Consider the following 22038-nt stretch of genomic DNA (forward strand, 5'->3'; position numbering starts at 1 on the left):
TGTAAGTTAACCATTCCCTGATGGGAGCCTGCTTGCAGAAGCAAAGAAGAGTCACTCAAAACTTGTGAGATGTTTGCATCAGAAACATGGATCTCATTTTGGGAGTGAGTACACCAAGATAAGGGAGGGAGAAATTATGATTTAGTGTTTGAGGAATTTAATTAACATGTAAGAAATGGAAGCAAATCCATGGGGAGACATGGGTTTGTAAAGATCTGGAGTTCTTAGGCCATTGTCTTCTCTTTGCCAGAATGCAGACCTGTCAGTCAGACACCAGGCTAGCTGCTATTTTAAATGAATGGTTTATGTAAGATAATTTTCAAGCATTCCAGAATTCCAAAGTGAGGATTCTAGTTCTTAAAAAAAAAGAAATGAAATAAGAGTCTGGCAAAACAAAGGCAGAGACAGAAGCCTCACTTTTTCTTGCCCCACTGGGCAGTCTAATGATGCTCTTAAATGGATATACACAGCATGCCAGTGATGAGCATAGCCATGCTACAAAGCTGCTACAGTTAAATTCATATGAAAGATGAAACCACGGCAGAAGTAAATCATCATGACATAGTCTCACAGTTTTGCTTTCATCTGTGAGATGATAACAGGCATATTCTTTACTTTTCTGGTAAGCTCTGCGATTTGCTGAGGACACATCCAAATTTTATCTCCCAGAAGTCATTGTGCTGTTTTGAGGATGAACACTTCCTCTAAAGCTAGTCATCTTTAAATGCATGAATGTTATCTTGGATTTGAGATGAATATACTCATCATTTTATAGCGAGATTGCAAAGAGTGTTGAATAGGATGTGAACTAGTAGCCAGAAATCACTACAGGCATCCTCAGATACATATACTTGCTAATTTATATATTAAACTACATTTTGGTGATATTTTATAATTAGTATACATCAATATTATTTTTGCATTTTAATATTTCATTGAGTAATGAATGTGTAAGACTCAGGACTATATCTATAGATAAGGGATGGATAGACAGGAAAAAAGCAGCCATGACTCCAATATCACAAGGTTTTATGGGGTATTTTAAATATCTTCCACGCAGCTCCCAGGGAAAAGACCCAGTTGTAGTTTATATCACATTAGTGTTTGAAAGCTAGCACCCTTCCAATGCTATTTTTACAATGGAATATTTCAAGACTTTTGAATTCTCTCAAAGTTTTTCTCCTTGTTCCCATATCATCTGATTCTGAGACTACAATTCATGAAATGTGGCATGATCTGTTTCCTGAATAGCACTGTTGAGTTCATAAACAATTTTTAAATCATAGTTTCTAAATTATTTCTAAAAAGAGGCTCACATCTCAGAGAGAAAAAGTAACACCAAGACATGTAAGAATTTTTTAAATTAATTAATTAGTTAATTGATCATTCATTTATTAATAGGACATATTTTTAAAATCCCAAATGCTGTGAAATGCATGATTCTGTGAAAACTCCTTTTAATATTATGTCTTTTGATAGGAAAGATAATTTCATGATTTGTGAACCTAGAAACATACTGGTTAGTGAAAACAGCACAGAAATGCTTTACAATGATAAAAATATCTTCACTTTATACAACATAATTATGGCAGCAATTCCACACATATCTGTATACATTATGGTAACATTAAAGAATGTGTAAAGAAGAGTTTTCATTTCTCTTCAATAAGGGAATGGGGGAGGGGAATAAAGACTGAAGGAGAAGAGATAGAAAAGAAAAAAACAATCTCTTAAGTGTTTGCTAAGCAAATAAATAACCCACACTCAATACTATGTAAAGAGATGAGAAATTTCATCCTGACAAATGTATAGTCTATTATGATGAGTGAACATTTACTGCTGAAATTATTCCCAAAATTGATGAAGACAACTAGGTCAAATTTATTCCTAGGACAACTAAAACTGTGGCTTTATCATCCTTGGGACTCCATTACATATACAAGTAGAGGTTTGTAGATCAGCGTCAGGGTTAGGGGTCAGTGGATAGAAAATGAAAGAGGAAACACCTAGGCTAAGCAGATTTTTGCCAAACTATTTAAAACCAAAACAAAAGTCAAAGGACCTTGCAGAAGACAGGCCATAGTGATAAGATATGAAGGGCAGGAATCAGGAACTTGGTCAGATAATAGGATGATTAGATATCAGGAGTGGAAGATTTTTACTCTATTGACTGCCAGAATTTTTGACAAAATGTGCCAGGGCAAAACTCAAGGTCTGAGACTCAAGTGGTGCCTGGATAAAGTCAGGTAAGAGACAGTCTTACTCAATATGAAGAGAAAGGAGAGGATGTATACATGAAGAGTCTACATTTATAACAAATAAGGTAAAGTTTGCTTTTATTATTTTATTTAAATTAGAAACAAGCTTGCTTCATATGTCAATCCCAATTTCCTCTTGTGAAGTGATCTAGAAATTTAATGTATCTGGGAGAATGTAAATCATTCTAATTTGTTATTCAGAGAGAAGCTAATTTTACTATATAGAGAACTTACTATATTAAGAATATAATTTTGTTAAGGACACAATGTAATATATAAGGATAACCACTAATAAAAGCAAATTAGGACACGTAATAGAAAAGCAAATAAGGTAAAGTAAAAATGGTGGAAAACAACATGCTGAAATGAACTTTCCCCTTCTCACAGTGTACCTTAGTTTGGGAATGTCCTTTGAGTGTTAACAAACAGCACCTAATGCCTTTGTAGACTAACTGTCGGACAAAGGGACCTCAAATTCTAAAGAAAGGAAACTGCAGAAAACTTAAGCTTAGTAGAGAGAGAGGAATAAGGGGGACATTAAAGGATAGCAAGAGATAAAAAGGCAAAAGAGGACTGACTACTGAGAACCTGGAGAATACTCAGATACATTAGCAGATACAAAAAGGGACGTAAATTTTAATGACCCACACATAGTTTTCAGTGTCATTCTGCAGCTGTCAGCAGGCAGGACTGGCTGACTCTACCATCTTCTTTATTCTGGGTGAGACAGATAATGCTGTGTACCTTGGCCAGTGACTACTGTCACCATTTAAAAAATAAAAGTAAGAATCCAGATGCATTAAAATATTAAGTTAGCTAAAAATAGGTCTATTTCAAATCAACAGCTCCTGCTGAACCAAGCCAACTGTGTGGGCTTTCCTCTCCAGACAGCTCCAAGTCCTTATTGCAAAATGGGAAGAGAAGGGAGTCAGAGGCACTTGAATGTGACATCACTGCTGGCAAGCCTCTGAGGCCAGCCTCCATCAACAGCTACAAGTAAGGCCCAACCCAAACTAGATGAGGCCAAATCCTTGCCTGGTCATTCTGTCCTACCATGATCTGTTCTCTGAGAAACACATACCATACCCTAAAAGCTAATAAAAATATTCTCTAGATTTCTATCACCCATTAGAAATATAGCTGCCAGTTTCACTTTGCCAATTAACCTATGATGTCTTCAGTTCTCAATAACCAACTGTTTAACAGTCATGGGGGGAAAAACAGAATTCATCAAAGCCTTCTGGTTCAAATTCCATCTAAAAATGTCTCCCTCTGCTAAAAGATATCTTTGTATGGTTACAACATGGAGAAAGTGTGTAGCTCTCAGACAGTCAAGACTATGATGGGCATTTGCAGCTTTCAGAGACAAAGTTGATTTATCATCACTGTTCCTGTTAATGACTGGTTTCCTGGAGGAAGACCAGAATGACTTACACCAGAGGTGACTTCAAAGGCAGAGAAGAGTGCAGGGTAATTATATTTTCATGTGTTGGTGAAAACATTGCCTACCCAGTGCTCTTATGTCTGCTTGAATATTACCGGATTTGAATAGTATTACTGCAGAATTATTAACTGTTGTGTTTACCTTAACCTTTGAGGGAGGGTAGTGTTTAAATGATCTTAGTGAGTCTATTTGTTTGTGAGCATGTTTGTGTTTCCTTAATAAAGAACATAAACTGAATGACTGATACAATGGAAATCATCTCACATACATGGAGGCCGGAAGGTTAGGGGCAAGGCTGTGGCAGGGTGGCTTCCTTCTGTGGCTATGGGGGCAGACCTGTGTCATGTCTTTCCCTGCTCTCTAATGGCTTGTCAAACATGCTTGGCATTCTTTAACATGGAACTACATCACCCCATTCTTGCCTTCATCTTCACAAGGTGTTTTTCTCATATGTGTCTGTGTCAAAATCCCCTTTGTTTATAAGGTCTTCACTTGCGCTGGCCTAAAAGTCTGCCCTACCTCACCAAGACCTCGTCTCAACTAACTTACTTAACAGCCGGTTTCCAGAAAAGATCACGCCCCGATACACTAAAGGTTAGGATTTTAAAACATGCATTTAGGGGTAGTGGATACAATTTAACCAGTGCAGGGGTACTTTGATAAAAATAGGTCAGTGAAAATATGAGATTGGGATCTGTACTGAAAAGATGATAAAGCTGAGCTGCATGAGTTGACCTCAAACTGGATTTTAGCTCTCATTGTATCTGGTCTGATGGACTGCGTAGTTCCCAGAGATTCTGCTTTTCTTCTAAATCAAAAGACTTTGCTTCAAAGCATGTATATATATATATATATATATATATATATATATATGCTACAGAAAAAAAAAACTATAGCAAAGATGTATCCTCAATGATTTCTTAGTGGGTTCATTTCAGTCTCTTTCCAGCTGGTGACTGTGCTGACTCCTCTTTTAGCATTTGTGTCTGTTTTTCCTCATGGCCAATTTGGTACTCAGAACTCACAACTCTTTGCTTAAGCATCTATAGGAAAAGCAGTCGTGAATACTAGTCACTGGGGTAAACCTTCCTAAGCCCTTACAGACAAAAACATGTGTAGGCACTTTCCCAGTCACCCAAGGACGTCTATATTCTATTGGTAGAGCCAACCAAAGATACTCTTCTAGAATAAAAAAGTCCAACATGCCTTAACTTAGAAAATGTACTGTCTTTCTGAAAGCCATGTGAGATTTCATATAGAAAAAAAATATTGGAGAGAGCAAGCAAAATAGTTTTGAACATTCAATTCAGGCCATAAATGAAAACGTGATCACCTTTCCATAAATACTGTTTATATAGTCCTCCAAATGCATTCTACATTCCTATAAGTACAAGGACATTGATCATGACTCTTACAGTGTGTTACAGAATTAAGCAACTTTTGCATTACTTGTAGTTGGCAGTGCCTTTCATGTATCAAATAGTTTCTGTCTCTCTATATCAAATCCAATAATTATAGATGTCAAAATAGACTAACAACCAAAACTAATGAGGAATGTATCAGTTGCCCAGTGGGTGGTTGAATAAAACCTAACCCAAATTAAATAATGGAGAGGTGTTTGTGTCACAAAGCCACAAGGATTTAATCCAAAGCAGCTATTATTTCCTCATGCTCTGTCCCCTCTTAAAGGCCAGAGTTTCTGTGGCTAATGCAGAATTTTTAACGTATTATTCCCTGTCTTTAAGATGAAACTAAAGCACATGTATGGAAGATAATGTCGTAAAACAGAGGTTTCTTAAATTTTGTACCAGTTTACTCTGCCCTCCTATGTTTCTTGAAATCTGAGTTCCAACATGTTCAAATGTACCAAGTGCATAAATTGTGCCCATTGTGTACCAACATTATTTCAATTGTAGTGATGATGTCAGGGCATCAGATCACCAGAACAAGCCGTGACAGGAAAGGACACCATTTCATTATTGTGTAGCCATGTTTTGAGTACTCAAGCTAACTCCTTAGACATATGAACTTTAACTGTGGAAATTTATAAGTTCATTCCACACCTTCATCATCATCATTGAGAAATAGTTCAGTTAAAGTCCAGTGAGGTAAGCTGTTTTTGAGATGTGGGACATTGCCAAAACGTATTTTACTCTCAGAAGACTTAAAAGATCAAACAAAGATATAACTGGAAATCAAAGCAAATCACCATTGGGGAACATAAACAGTAAACATGGATAGCCACTGTTTGGAGGTGTTCCCTGTTAGAGGATGGCTGTGAAGTAGCCCTCGAAAGATTTAGGGTGTTGAAGGCATAGGCCTCCACTAATAGATCTAATCACTGAAGCATAATCGAGACATGGAGATGTAATCTAATCAATGGGTTAACCTACTGAAGTTCTTTCTGTAAATTTATTTAATTTTATTTTACATTCCAAACACAGTTCTCCCTCCTACCCCTCCTCCTGCTCCACTTGCCTTCTCCCAGCTCAACCCCATCCATTCCTCCCAACGGGTAAGGGCTCCCATGGGAAGTCAGCTATTGATAGGCTCTTAATTTGATGATATTATGGGTAGATGGTAGAAAATTTCAGAGGTAGGGCCATGTTAGAAGAAGTTGGCAACTAGGGGTACACTATCAGGTCCAACCAGTAGACCATGACCTCAAACTTTAGTGATCAGCTTCAGGGTTAGAGAATTTCACATCTTCATTGGACAAGAATTGAGAGAATAATTCGTTTGTTAAAACATTTGTCTAGGTCTGTCCTGAGTCAAGTTATGTAAGAGATGCTTTGAGGACTATCCACTGATAAAACTCCTGACTTAATAGTTCACCAGGAGATGCCCGATTAAACCATGAAACATAGGCTATCACTTCACTCCAATAAGAAGCAAAGAGAGACTTCCCTCTTGCTGTGCCCCTGAAACAGCAATCTGTGCTCCTGCCTCAATGCAAGAAACCCAAATCAGTCCATATCATGAAGCTGGAGGACAAGCTGGCTTCTGTTGGCCTGCTGAAGGGAGAAAAAGAACAGGAAGAAGCAATTGAACACATTGACAAAATATAAAATGAAATAGACAGACTTAATGAAAAATCTAGTGAGGAAATTTTGAAAGTAGAGCAGAAATATAACAAACTCTGCCAGCTATTTTTTCAGAAGAGGTCAGAATTGATAGCTAACATCCCAAATTTTGGGGTAATAACATTTGTCAAGCATCTGCAAGTATCTGCACTGCCTGGGGAAGAAGACGAAGAGGCTCTGCATTACTTGACCAGAGCTGAAGTGATAGAATTTGAAGACATTAAATCAGGTTACAGAATAGATTTTTATTTTGATGAAAATCCTTACATTGAAAATAAAGTTCTCTCCAAAGAATTTCATCTGAACGAGAGTGGTGATCCATCATCAAAGTCCACTGAAATCAATGGAAATCTGGAAAGGATTTGTCAAAACGCTCAAGTTAAACACAGAATAAGGCCAGCAGGAAGAGGCCGCACGAAGAGTCAGAGAGCTGCTTTACTTGGTTTACTATTGACCATTCTGATGCAGGTGCAGATGAGGAGAGGTCCTCAAAGACGATATTTGGCCCAACCCTTTGCAGTACTATTTGGTTCCTGATGTGGATGATGAAGGAGAGGCAGAAAAAGAAGAAGAAGAAGAAGAAGAAGAAGAAGAAGAAGAAGAAGAAGAAGAAGAAGAAGAAGGAGAAGGAGAAGGAGAAGGAGAAGGAGAAGGAGAAGGAGAAGGAGAAGGAGAAGGAGAAGGAGAAGGAGAAGGAGAAGGAGAAGGAGAAGGAGAAGGAGAAGGAGAAGGAGAATTAGGAGGAGGAGGAGAAGGAGAAGAAGAAGAAGAAGAAGAAGAAGAAGAAGAAGAAGAAGAAGAAGAAGAAGAAGAAGAAGAAGAAGAAGAAGAAGAAGAAGAAGAGAGGGAAATAGGGAGAGAAGAAGTAATGAGTGTGAGAAAGGACAGATCCATCAGCCAGCACTGGCCTTCAGTCTTGTTTGTGTTGGTCTGGCGTTGGCTCCTTCTTGTATCCCTTTCTGTCAGGGCAACTGGAAGATTATCTATGCCTTCTGGTCTATTTCCTCTTCTGTTCTCAGTTTCAACTTACTAAAAAGCATACTCATCACATTACTCCTGTTCCAATACTTCCAATGACTTCTCACTTCGTAGATTTTAGAGGAACAGCTAACACTTTGTAGCTCCTGAAAACCTGAGAGAGTCTGTCATTCTGATTAATTGTCTCTTTGTATCTCTGTCTCTGTGTGTGTGTCTCTTCTTTCTCTGCCTGTCCTGTCTCTCTCTGTCTCTCACTCTCACTCTGTATGTGTGTGTATATGTGTGTCCCTCTCTGCCCACCCCCTCAATATTCTACCTCAGTGTTCAAATTCTATGCATGAACTCCAGGTTACACAATTAACTCAAATTTCTTGTCCTGGCCTCTGTGTCTTGCCATTGCTACCATATGCCTGGCCATTTCTAGAACCCCACTTGTAAGCATCCACTCTGATAGCTGTCTTTTGCTTTGGGCAAGATATTCTGTCACTTTCACTCTAACTGCTTCTAATTTCCCTGAGCATTCCAGTATATCAACGCCGCCCATCAGCACAGCTCGCCAGAAACTACCTTACTACCCAGCTGCATGGACTCTATAACCCTGGTCCATGTCTTCAATTTTTCCTGGCTTGCCCTGCTCCTTTCCTTGTCGCTTTGTCTATAGTCTGGCTCTCTATGTCTGCTTCAAGGCATAAATATGACCCAAAAGCTTGCAGACTTTCTGGTAGAACTCAGTTAAGTATTTGGCTATGTATTACAAGTAGATTTCACATTACTTGGCAATTCTAACCAATTTCCTGATAAACATTCTTTGTAAAATTATTTATTTTTAGGCATATGCATTTATGTCTGTGTCCACACATGTTTTTGGCGCTATGGAAACAGAAAGAGGGCATCAAGTCTCTTGGGATAGGAATTAATGGTTGTGAATCACCATGTAAGTGCTGAGTATTGAACCTGGGTCCTCTGGAAGTGCTCTTAACCATTGCTTTGTCTCTTCAACCCCTTGGTAAACATTCTTGTTCACCTTCCTCACTACACTTCATGTTTGACACCTTTTTTTAATCTTTAGTCTTTCAACTTATGCTCTTCTCACTATGTGCATCCGATCAATTGATTTTGTTTTCCATGTTACTTCGTAAGAAAATGGAAATAATGAAAAATTTAACCTCGTTTTCTTTACTAAATAAACTCTTTACCTAAATTCTTCTTTTCTACTGCTTTATTCGTCTAAGTGTCTTTTTACAAGGCCAACTGACTCATGGTCTGATTCACAGTCTGCTTGTTCTATTACTCAACCAATTTCCCATGCAGTTATTTACGTAGCCCCCAGATGATCACTTTCTTCCTTCTCATTGGATTCATCAGCTGAAAGATGGGTGGGCCCTTGTACCTTGAGTGTCTACACTGAAATGAACCATGCTTGATTTCCTCAGCTTAAACCACCCCCTCGCTGTTACTCTGAAGAATGGCTTGCATTTTCTGTCTCCACTTCATTACCTCTCTCCTCTACACAGACATTCCCGTGAGGCCTTTGTCTCCATCATTCCAGTGGAACCATTCTTCAGCAATAGCCACCAACACAATCTCCCTGATCCAACCCAAACACATATTTAAAACCCTGTCCTAACTTGACCTTTTGGTGGCTTTTGACCTGGATGACCGTGTTTCTTTTTTAAGTGTCTAATATTTTCTGGGCCATCACGGACAGTCTGAGTTTTACTGAATCTCACTCTCACTTTTCACATTCTCTGCCTCGAGACCTAAAGCGGGAAGACTTCAGCACTGGTCCTTGACCTTTCACCTACTCTCTCCATTGGCGATCTCAGGTGATACCATGGTGTAGACGCTGTATAAAGACAATGACTCCTAAACACACATCTCTAGACCCTTCTTCTCAGCTCGTCTCCCGATGACCAACTTACCTCTTGAATGACTAGTAGAGACTAAAACTTAGTAGTGCCTACACAGAAATACTAATTTTTGGCTCCACAGAATTATTGACCTTTGGAATTCCTCTCGTGTTCCTCGCTCATCAGCACTTTGCTCCTCATCACACCCAATCAAGCCTGCAGGCTCTTTTCCCACAGTACACTGGAATTCCATTCCATCTTTCCACATTTACAGCCATGGCCTTCCCACCTCTACCCAAGCCTCTCGTTCTTCACCAAGCTTCACCTTTAAATCCTCACTGGCCTCTACGATTCCGTTTCTTCCTCTTCTGTGTTTTACTATCAAACAATAGACTCCAAAAGCAAGCATATCTTTCTCCTGCTTAAAAGCTTATAATAGCTTTTTCAGCACAGAACCAATAAAATCCAAATTCATTAACTCATTACCAGGATGTGTGCTTTTTTGGGGGGAACAAGGTCTCCTGTACCCCAAGCTAGCCTCAAACTATGTAGCCAAGAAGAAGCTTGATCCTTCTGCTCCTACCATCAGAATGAGGAGATTACAGCTGTATATTACCATACCCAGTTACCTTGTGCTGGGGACTGAACTGGGCTTCAGAAATGCAGACAAAGGAGCTACCCTGACCCCTTGACATTTCTGGTCTTCATACTCTGATCCAGGATACTTCTTTCAACATTATCTTCACTCTACTCCAAGGAGGGGACACCACTCTGTCCCTGCTCTGGGGGTCTTTGCCTTTGATCTTCCCTCTGCTAAATCACCCACCACTCCCTGTGGCTTTGCTCGAACGCCTCCTTTCTGTCACTAAAGGGTTCTCTGCCCTGTTGCTCTTCAAAGCGGGTTTTCTGCACACCTCTCTCTGAAGTGCTACAGCTCTTCACTCTCTAACTCAGCAGTTCTCAGCCAGGAGAGATTTTTGCCTCCTGGGGGAGTCTTTTCACAAGGTGAGAGTCATTTGCAGTCATCACTGCCAGAAACTGTTCTAGCACTAAGGAATGGAGCCAAAGACACGGCTAAACATCTTATGATGCACAGAACAGCCCCTCAGGGGGAAGATTCATCTGGATACCACAAATGCCAACCGGACTGGTGCAGGGAGTCATGTATGACTGCTTTATTACCATCCCTTCACTGACCAGTACAGCGAGAGCTAACATTTATTTCAGATTCGCATGTACCATAACACTGCTTAGAGAAGCTACTCTCACTAGCCCCACATATCTGCCATGGTAAGAGGAAGGTCCTATTTTCTATGTTAACTCTGATAATACTGGGGCATGAAAACGTGAAGGTTCTTTCTCTAGGTCATGTTGGAGGGCTGTGATTTGAATCCAGACTGTCTGGGGTGGCTCCTTTCACCCTTATATTATAGGGCTGTGAAATTATATTTTTCCTATATATTATTTGTCTTCTCTCTCTACTATGTAATCTCTATGAGGAGAGTGGATTTGTTGGTGTTGTTTACCCCTCTTTTTATCCTCTCTGTCTAGACATGTAAGCTGTCAAGAAATCTTTAATAATGAACAATTCTGAATGCTTTCGCAGTCTCACTTCACAGGATCTTCTTAAATAAAACCGACTTCTCAATTAACGGCATCCTTTCTACTGCTGAGACATTCTGTTTTCTGTCTCTCTAATTTAGTCCATGCTCTTTGTGAGGTCAGGCTTTTCTCTCTTAATGTTTTCACCAGCACTTTAACAACTCTACCACTTTCCAGCCTTGCCTCAAATCCTACATAATACATTTTAGGTCCACAGATTCACAGTGTAGTTCTCAAAGAAAATTACTTCAGAAGGTCAAAATCTTGTTACTTACTTTAAACAGAAAAATAAGACTAAAACTAAGCAATACAATGGTAAAAATTCAATTTTATATTGAGAATTTTCATATGATGTTAATTATATTGCTAGTGGAAAAAGAGAATGTGAGGAAGTTTTTTGTAAACAAGTCCTTCATCCCTTACTCAGGTAAGCTTTTTATCTCTTCCTTAAATAGTGTGGAGTTTTCACTTGTGTCATCACTCCACTTCATATCTCCTTTATTTCTTTAAAATTTATTTTATGTGGATTGGATAGGTGTCTTACTTACATGTGTGTATGTGCACTTTGTGCTTGCAGTACACACAGAGGCCAGAAGAGGGTGCCAGATCCTGTGTATCTGGAGTTAATAGCTGCGAGCTGCCATATGTATTGCTGAGGATCCTCTGGAAGAGCTGTCTTAGTCACCATTCTATGGCCGGGAATAGACAGTGGCTTGCACATAGTTTCAGAGGCTTAGTCTATTATCATTGCAGCAGAGAGCAGGGCAGCAATCAGACATAGTGCCGGAGCAATAGCTAGTATCTACATCCTGATCTACAAGCAGGGAGAGAGAGAGAGGCAGAGCCAGAGCCAGAGCCAGAGCCAGAGCCAGAGCCAGAGCCAGAGCCAGAGCCTGAGCCAGAACCTGAACCTGAACCTGAACCTGAACCTGAACCTGAACCCAGCATGGGCTTTTTGAAACCTCAAAGTCCACCTCCTGTGACATACTTCCTCTAACAAGGCCCACACCAACTTCAACAAGGCCACATCTATAAGAACCTATGAGTGCCATTTTTATTCAAACCAACACAAGCTACTAGGGCTTTTAACCTCTGAACCATCTCTCTCTCAAGTTCCTTTTTTATATTTTCTTCATCCCTAGCCCTTAGGTCAATGTGTCCTGACACTCCTATCTCTTAAATATAGTTTATTGTCCCTATTGTTTGGAGAGTTAGAATTCCTTGATGACTTGGTGGTTTGTTGTGTTACTTTGGAGTTGGGGTTCCATTCTGTATTCCAGGCTTGCCTTTAGTTTCAGTGCTTTTCTAACCAATGCCCCCAGAGTGCTAGGATTGCAGGCATTTGCTGCCACACCCAGCCCTTCCTTTATTCCAGGGACATTACAATTGTGGTTCTTGCCCTCAGTTCATTTGTAATATAGATGGGAGAAAGATACTGTCTATTTTCATCTTGAGTCTCCCTTTGTGATACAAGCTAGTTTATTGCCAGAGAGAATTGCTAGAGAATGTCACAGTTCTTCAAATGGCTCACTGTGTTTCTGGGAGTGTAACAAAAACAAAACAAAACAAAAACAAAAACAAAAAAGCTTGGCCTGTGGCTTTAATATGAAATGTCCCTCCCAGGCTCCCATTTTGAATTCTTGCTTTCTCAGCAGGTGGCACTGTGATGGCCAGCTCTGAAACCTTTAGGAGTTGTGGCCTGTCTGCTGGAAATGGGCTGTTAGGAGTGGAGTTTGAAGATTTTAATGCAGGCCTCAGTTCTAGCCTTGCTGTCTGCCTTCCAGTTCATCTCTACATGAGCAGCATATGCTACATGCTCCTGCTACCATGCTAATGTCTCACTGATGGACTCCAGTCCTCTGAAACTTTGAGCCCCAAAAATCCCTCCTCCTCATATTGTTTAATCTAAGTGTTTTGGTCACAGTCACACAACCGTAAGTAATAAGGCAACTTCCTCCCCAGAGGACGAACAGAGTGTTGTATATTTCATAATCAGGACAAGAGAAAGGATACTGAACAAATAATCTGTGTGGCATCATTTGTATTTTTTAATTCAATACTTGGTAAGAGGGATCACCATTGTGTTTAAATAGTTACCTATGTGGGACGAATGTGTGTAGATTGGGTCTATCCTGCCTCATGAGAACCTGGTTTTACTGGACCTGGTCCCTAGAAGAACACTTCCTCTGTATCTCCTGCATTATGGACTCCAGTTTCTAGCTCTTGTCCTCTGCATCTTGGAACCCAGATATTTAGATATAAACTACCTTCTCGATGCTTTTATCAAATACCCACTTGCTTTCTGGCAATTGTTTATAGACTGACTAATAACCCAGAGATCCCAGGAAGAACTTTGGAGTATATGACAGGTATCAGATGACTAACAGGCATCAGCATCTCATTATTCTTGCTCCCCTTGCCTTTCAAGTTCAGAGCAGATTTTGTGATGTTTCTAGGAGAACTACATCACTCATAGACCACCACTACAACACATCCAGAGCACATATACCCAGAGATGCTCTTTGGATTCTTTAAGTTCACAATGTGGAAAAGCCCCATAGTTGTGTAGAATGTGGTATTCCATAAAATGATATACTGCTCCCCTTTAGAGTAACTGATGATTGAAAAGAAGAGAAGTGTTCCTTATTAAATGGAAGTATCTTTGTAGTTCTTAACCAAAAGCCAAATATGGCACTACGTCTGGCATTATGGAATGGGGGATTCAGATGCAAGGCCACAAACAGCCCCACTTAGAATTCATTCTTCTAAATATGTAAACAGTGTCTGTTCAAGCTACAAGAAATATCCATTTAATAGGTTAAAAAGGGAATGCATAAGTAATGGTGTAAACGCTGTAGTAATGAAACAACTGTGGGAATCCTGATGGCAAGAAATCTTAGGGGTCAAAAGTGAGTGGCCTGATGGAGGGATATGTAAACCTACAGCATTCAGAAGAGCTTGGGATGGGAACTGTTTGGTAACTCTAATAGTTCAAAATGTGTAGAACATAGGGCAAGGGTGTAGAGACATAATAGCCAGCTTATCTATTGAGAGATAATCCAGAAAGACAAATTCATCCATGAGGACAATTGGAGTCTATTCTGAGCACACAGGGGGATCTAAGAAAAGTTTAGCAAAGCTGTTAACATGAGTAAATATGTCTTTGTAGTTGGCATTTATGTAGATCCTTGCTAAGGTGGGGCCTAGAGATCGTTAGAAGGTTATTGCCATAGCCATGACAGAACAAAGCACAATATATTGCCCCGATGATTTTTCTGCTATTGTGATAAATACCATGACCAAAGAGAAAAGGGTTCATTTGGCTTGCAGGTTACAGGTCATCGTAAAAGGGAGCTGAGTCATGAACCTGGAGGCAGGAACTGAAACAGAGATTATGGAAGGAGACCACAGGTGGAGACAGTCAGTCATACTGACTTGCTTTTGCTTCTGCTCAACCAGCCTCCTTACACCACCCATGCCCGCTGGCCCAGGAGTGCTACCTCCAATAATGGGCTAGGACCACCTCCATCAATTAGCAATAATAAAAACAAATGGCCACAGACTTGCGTACAGGCCAATCTGACAGGGGCAATCCCTCAACTGATATTACTCTTCCTAGATATATTAAATCTACAGCCAAAAATGGCCATCATATCTATGAATTGATGCAGTGGAGATGATGGCTCATCTACAGAATGGGAAGAACATTGAAAAGAGCAATAAACCCGTGTATTGTTTTTCTAAATGTTGTTATTTAAAAATATGCAAGGCATACAATTTGAAATCCAAGTTAGATATGGATACAAAACTACAGAAGAATTGCTATACGGCATTCCTGGAGCAGTTATGTTTCAAGATATTTTAATTTGGTAGATAGTTTTCTGATTAAAATATCAGCAAAGGGAATATAATACAAATCAAAATAAAGAAAGATATGGAACAGTATTGCATCTCCCTGGCCACTTAAGTCTCCTTAAATAATACACTCATTCTTTCAAAAATATATTGATGGAATAAATTCACTAGACACATGTTAACCATAGTTTGTAAATAGGACATGTGTTACAACATAGACTTTATACAAATTTAGAATATCAAGAAAACTTGCAGTTAGCATATTATCTCATGAAATGGATGAAACACTTACTTGAATTACATAAAACACAAAATTATAGCCTTCTGGATTGCCCTCAAGTCCAGAAATACTCTTTTATCAATAACTGTATGTTTGTTCAATGCAAAGTGGTCAGCCCTGAAATCATATACATACAAACAACAAAAACAGACTCAGTGGTGTGTGTGTGTGTGTGTGTGTGTGTGTGTGTGTGTGTGTGTGTGTGTGTGTATAAAACAAATATAGCTAAGGGAGAAAAAGGCTCACGACTTTAAAGTGGGGGGGATGGGAGAGATTTGAAGGAAAACAATGGGAGGGGAGGGGCTGGACGAAGAGAAGGAGGGGCAGAAGAATAAATTCTATTTTAATTAGAAACAGTATTTTAAAAAGTGGGTTTGAATGAAAAAGTCAGACACCTCTCCCTGGACATTAGACATACTGATAGCTTACAAATTGATATTCTAATGTTTAAATACCACAGACTCGGGATAAGCATTGGGACAAAGGTAAAGGGGTACCTTTGTCTATAAGGGTCATGGTCCTTTATAGCTTTTCCATTTTTCAATTCTATTTCTGTCCTTTCCCCTCTCACCTCAGCCTGAACAATGCAACCTGAGCATATGGTTAGATTTCAGTAAGAATGGTAATCCCCCTGCTGTAGTAATGGGATACTTCAGAACTCTGACCACAGGTAAGGAAATCTCACAGCTCTCAATTCACTTAACCTGGAATGAAAAGGTTTTGTTTTTTCTAGTTTCTGAATTTTCTTTGCTTTTGAATTTCTTAATTTGCCTCTAGTTTCTAACTCTGGAGGTGATGCCATACGTTTCTCTACCAAAGTAACACATTCAACTTTTTCTTGCCCAGGTTAGAAAGGCACACCTTGACAGAGTGATGAAGGTATAGACATTATTAGCCAAGTCTGAAGCAAGTCCAAGTGCACTGCTTCTGTTGGCTCATCTACAAAATGGGATTTATAAAACCTCTCTCATTTGAGTTTTTAAAAGTATAATTGAACCCATTTATGTGATTTGCTTAGAACATGGCCCAGCACAGAGCAAGTTCTATCTAAAGACATGATTGTTAATTTGAATGTGACTGTGTTTCTCTTCTTTTTATCATCATCATCTTTTTCATTATTGAAAACAATTTTCAAATGCAAATATATTTTGACCACATTCCTCCCCTCCTCTAAGTTCCCTCCAAGTCTTTCTGGTCTTTTCCCCCACCTACCCACCCAACTTTAAGTTCTTTCTCAAAACAAAAAACCAATAAACAAAAACAAAAACTTCCAAACCAAGAAAGCAAAATAAAATAACAAAAAAAACCACCTAATTATAATCAAATAAAAGCCCACCAACAAACCTGTGGAGTCCAATTATTTGGTTGATATACCTAGTGACAATCTATTAGAGAAAACTGATTTTTTCCATCTCCCAGCACGTGTAAGTGACGTCTCAGTTGTTAACATTTACCCTAGTGTCGAGGTTTTCATCCATCCATTCATGTATGTCAAAATAAAGTATGATGAGATAAAACAAAAACTATCACGTACAAGAAGGGCAAGACAAGAATCAGAGACATAGTTGCTTTCCCACTCAGGCTTCCCATAGAAAGCTTGGAGTACATGATAAATTCAAGGCTAGCTGGGATTATACAAAAAGAACCCATTTCAAAGTAAAAATATCACATAGTCGCCTGACAAGAGATGTGGGAGTCTATACAAAGACCGTGAGACTTCAAAGAAAACACTGGATTTGCAATTTATTTAGAAACTGAATTGTCAGTGCCATCATTATCAAAATGCTCACTGGGCAGACATGGTCTGACATGCCCTGAGATGACTGGAAAAGGGAGAGGAAGGGAGGAAGACATTTTCTTCCAAAGGGTAAATTTTCTTCTAAAGGGTAATTGGTTCTGCCAAGAGTATTTTGAGAATGAGGTTTGTAAAGTCTACTTTGATAAAGACTTGGGAGGTAATCTCAGCTTGATAAAGAAATGAAGTTGGGCCTAGAGTAAGTTATAGTTTTGTCAAAGGTGGTGGGAGGAAAGGTTAGGATAATTGACGGAAGTCTATTTCAGTTCAGGATGAAGATGGGAATGTAACTTTTTAATAAGTGACTTTGAAGGGACTGTTGAATCCATTCTGATGTTTACCTCATGTCTGAGTGTGCTGAACAGAGTGACCAAGAAGTGGTAAAAGCTCTTCCCAGGGGGACAGTAATCTGTTTTGAAAAAGCATACGTGGAGCCACGATAAATGCACATCTCTATTGGATACTGTGTGTGTGTGTCTGTGTGTGTGTGTGTGTCTGTGTGTGTGTGTGTGTGTCTGTGTGTGTGTCTGTGTGTGTGTCTGTGTGTGTGTCTGTGTATGCATTGAGGTCAGACCACAGCCTTAGTTGTCATTCATCAGGAGCTGCCCACCTTGTTTTCTAAGACAATGTGTGTCTTTTCCTGGGGTTTAAAATTCAGCTAGACTGTCTGGACAATGAGCTCCAGGATTCTTCCTGTTTCTACTTTTCAGTGCTAACTTTACCGCAAGTGTGTCCCATCCTGACAAGGTTTTGTGTGTGTTTGTGTGTGTGTGTGTGTGTGTGTGTGTGTGTGTGTGTCTGTGTATGTGTTGTAGTGATGGAACTCAGGTGTGCATACCAATGTTTACAAACAGGCCAAGCTCCTAATCTCAATACTTTTAATTTTTAATGTATATCTTTACTTGTTGAGGGGTTTTTAAATTAAAATAGCCTCTTTTTCTCTAACAATGAACAGGCTTTTGAGAGATGCTGTGTTATGACCTGTGTCATCAGTCAATGACTATCACTGTTCTGTGGTGTTGGGTAAAAGGAACGTGAGTGTCTCTGTGAACTGAATATAAGTGGAGCAGAGACCCAGATGCGACACAAAGAAGCTGAGCATCTACCCGATGAACCCACTGAGGTGTTTCCTTTGTGTCTGCTGAGAGGAAAACACCATTGATAGTGTTTAAAGCAGGGAGGGAAGCAAGGAATCTTAGCCCGACTGACTCATAGGTCATAAACCCAGATTCTACCTTCAAATGATCCCTCACTGACGTCATCCTAAACAAAGCAAGGCCAACTTTGGTAGCACTCCATTACCTCCCTGAAAGGGACTTTAAAACTGGCTGTTTCTGGTTGTTCACAGGTATTTCCATCACGTTACCCCTTTGGACATGTAAGAACAAACATATCCTTGGCTTGGTCCACAGTCTATACAAAGATTTGAGGGGGAAACACAAGTAGAGAGTTCAAATACTTATAAGGGATGGAGAAGGGTTGTTCATAGAAAGCTTGGATATACTTTTATATGTTCTCTGATATTGAGTAGGGTTGATCACCATAATTCATGCCAGAGGCCTTCATCTGACTCTAGAGGTCCAACTTATTGCCCAGCTAATGCCACAGCCTGCTCTCTCCACCACTATTAGAAGCTAACCTCCACTTTCTAGGAGATAACAAACACTCTGGCATCCCTTTGTCCTGGTCTCAGCAATCCTTTCCACCACTGCACACTCTGGATTTGGCACTCTTAATCGGGATGCATTTATTAGCTTTTCTTGGGGATCGACCCAATTCCTGGGACTAGTGAGAATGCCAGGACAAAGTGGCCCAAGATGCTGAGTGCTACTGAACCAAAATAATATTTTCCTGACTTACAAATTTACGTTTCTTTTCAGACTGGGTTCCTATATGTAGACCAAGCTGGTGATGAGCCTATGATCCTCCTGCCTCTGTTTTCTGAGTACTGGGAAAATGGACATACACCATCATGCCTGGCTCAGACTCACACACGTTATTGTCAGGTCACTTTATCTTCATGTTACTTTGGTAGGTGGCCATTCAAAGTTAATGCAGCAGTATACTCCTGAGAAAGGAATTAATGCCTTACATAAAATGTAGTTTATCCTAATCACAGGGGTTGATTTGAAGCCATATGCTCTTTTCCTTGGAAGAACTCCAATCTGGTAAGGAAATAATTATAAAAATAAGGCAGACAGATGGTCATAACTTCTATAAGAGCAAAAACTAATAATTTTTCATGGTTTACCTTCATTTAAAGTCCTCAGCATGGCATTGGGATTAGAGATTTACTGTCCAATTAGACTGAGGTCTTCTCTAAATCAGATCATTCCTAAAGATGAGGGAGTAAGTAGAGCTAGTTGGAAGTTGGATATGATCAAAGAGGCATATGGCAGTAAACCTGAAAATGAAGAGTTGGAGAGGAAGAGATACCCATGTTTGAAGGTCATCCTTGCTGTGGGGTCATAGCTCTCTCTGATGTAATTGGAGTCTAGCTTACACAGGGCCTGAGCAAATTTTCACAGATGCTGTTCTTTACAATGTCCCCTTACTTGCCTTTTGACAAAAGTTGATGTTAACAAAATTAAAAATTTGCTTTGTCTCTTAAAGTTAAGTTCCTTTTTCTTGGGTTACTCCCAGGTGGTCAGTTCCTGCTACATCATCAAAAAAATGACTGCTTATGGTAAAGTTCCTTATAGGTAACCAAGAGGAAGCAAAAGCAAACAAAGCACATGTTTGTCATGCTTTTCTCCGACACTGCTGCTTGGCTGGGATTTAGATGTTATTTTGGACCCTCAATCCAGCATGTTGTGACTTAAGCAGGCCCCTCTGTGGGCATTTATCTTTATCTCAGCATCATGGACAGTGTTTCCCACACTCTGTACTTCTGAGCTAGCTCTTCTCCTCAAGAGTGCCTTCTGGTATAGCATTCCCACCATTCCTTCTTAAATCTTTGCTGTCTACTCAGCAATGTCTACTATTCACCTGCTCGCAGGTCATTACAAAACACAACCAGGTAATAACAACATATCGTATTCTTCCCAAGGCAATTTGCATTTAAATAGGATTCAAGGGCAACAAACTGAAAGCAATGATCTGAGAAGGGAGAAGTTTGGTATAATATGAGAGATGCAAGAAAATAGGGGAGAGTGGAGGCAGATATTGAGATGCCATACGTCTTTCTAAGGTCTCCACTGGAAAAGCTCCTATTCTAAGAAAAACTTTTTAATAATAGTTTTTTAGTTCTTGAGATTGTAATATAATAAGGTAATTTTCTCCCTTCTCTTTCCTCCCTCCCTCTAACTGTTCCCATGTGCCTTCCCTCATCTCTTTCAAACTCATGGCTTCTTTTGCTATACATATATACAGATGCACAAACTCCTAAATATGTGAACACAGCCTCACAACCTGCTCAAGTCCATACAACGTCACCTCTTTGTATATGATCTCACAGCTGACTGCTTGGTATTGGATAACCAATTAGGGCACTCTTTCCCCGGGAAGGTCATTCCTCCCACCCTAACATGAAAGGGGAAGTGCAAGTCTTCCTTCTCGAAGGAAGAATTTTGTCAGTGTCAGTGAATGAGGATCAACCTGCACTCATCCCTTCACGATAATGCCTTTATTTTATTTACAAGAACTATGTATGATTATGCGAGTTTCTTATAACTCTCCTAAGCCAGTCAAGTGGGCCTGGTGCCCCCAGTTTGCACAGGCAGTGGGACTTTCTGGGGTCAAGGCCACACCTCTAGTTTTACACCTCTGATACCTGTTGGGAAATGCCAAGTCCTTGGCTTTTATACCACCTCCTGATGCCCTGAAGTGCCTCATCAACACTGACACTACTTCTCCATGGTTACTTCCTGCTTTTTCTTTTCCATCTTTCCATTAGCAAAAACAGACTTGCAGCATCTTAAGTACAACTTCACTTACAGTCAAGTACAAGAAGCTGTCCTTAGGTGACCTCATGTGCTACCAGACAGCAGGTTCTATGCCCCATTGTCATTCATCAAAGTTGATAGTGGACTCCCTGTGGTCATTCAGTCAATTGTTACTTTCTCAAAAACAATGTCCTTTAAAAATACTAAGAAACAAGATTTTCCCACATAGGAAAAAAATACTCTTAATTTACTCTATAACTGCTTTTTGGATATTAGAAATTAGAGTCTAAATTTTTCATTCCTATCATTAATATATTGTATGGCTTATGATTATTAAGCAGTGTCTTAAAAAATATTGGCCCTAAATACTGTTGACTTGATTGTCATACTCCATAAGAGGAATCATTCATGTCTGAATAGAGAAACCCAAAAAGCCAAACTCTGTCGTGGTAATATAATTGGTGATTTTACAGAGACAAATAAACTTAGTTCCACAGACAATAATTAGATGGATAAAAGTAATAAAATACCACTGGATTCAGAAATGTAGAAACTCTATCAATGCTTTAACATCTAAAAAAAACTTTCACAATTAACTGCACAGAGAATCTGCCTTGCTTCCACAAAAGGTCAGCCCTGCCAATTTGCTCTGAAGATTACATTATCTACATGTCATGCTTTTTGGAGACAACTACAAAAAGCAGCATAGCATTCCTGGCATTTGTGTCCAGGCTCTGCAAAAACAGATTCTCTCTACTTCTCTCAGGCCACCATTCCCAACCCACTGATGCATGACTTGAAAAGTCCTATAGAGGAGGACACACAGCTTAACCAGTGAAACCTTCCATGTGATCAATAATTTACATCTTAGGCATAAATTAAGTACCGTGTAATATATAGGATAAATAATCGTGTGAGTTTAAATACAGGGAACACCATGGAAGTCTCAGTGTTATCTATTTCTGCTAACATAGCTGATGGGACAATAGACAAAAGACACCCTTAGAAA

The 22038-nt window shown here is 39.6% G+C and overlaps 1 protein-coding gene and 1 pseudogene across 2 annotated transcripts in view; one reads left to right on the top strand and one right to left on the bottom strand.

The window, feature by feature from the left end:
• The window catches only part of LOC101827898, a 60641-nt pseudogene extending 53030 nt beyond the window's left edge, over window positions 1-7611 (top strand).
• Window positions 1-22038, bottom strand: part of Sorbs2 (sorbin and SH3 domain containing 2) — a 300895-nt gene that overhangs the window by 277939 nt on the left and 918 nt on the right. The gene's annotated exons all lie outside the window — the stretch shown is intronic.

The sequence above is a fragment of the Mesocricetus auratus genome, unplaced genomic scaffold, assembly GCF_017639785.1.
Source record: "Mesocricetus auratus isolate SY011 unplaced genomic scaffold, BCM_Maur_2.0 Super-Scaffold_100026, whole genome shotgun sequence".
Lineage (NCBI taxonomy): Eukaryota > Metazoa > Chordata > Mammalia > Rodentia > Cricetidae > Mesocricetus > Mesocricetus auratus.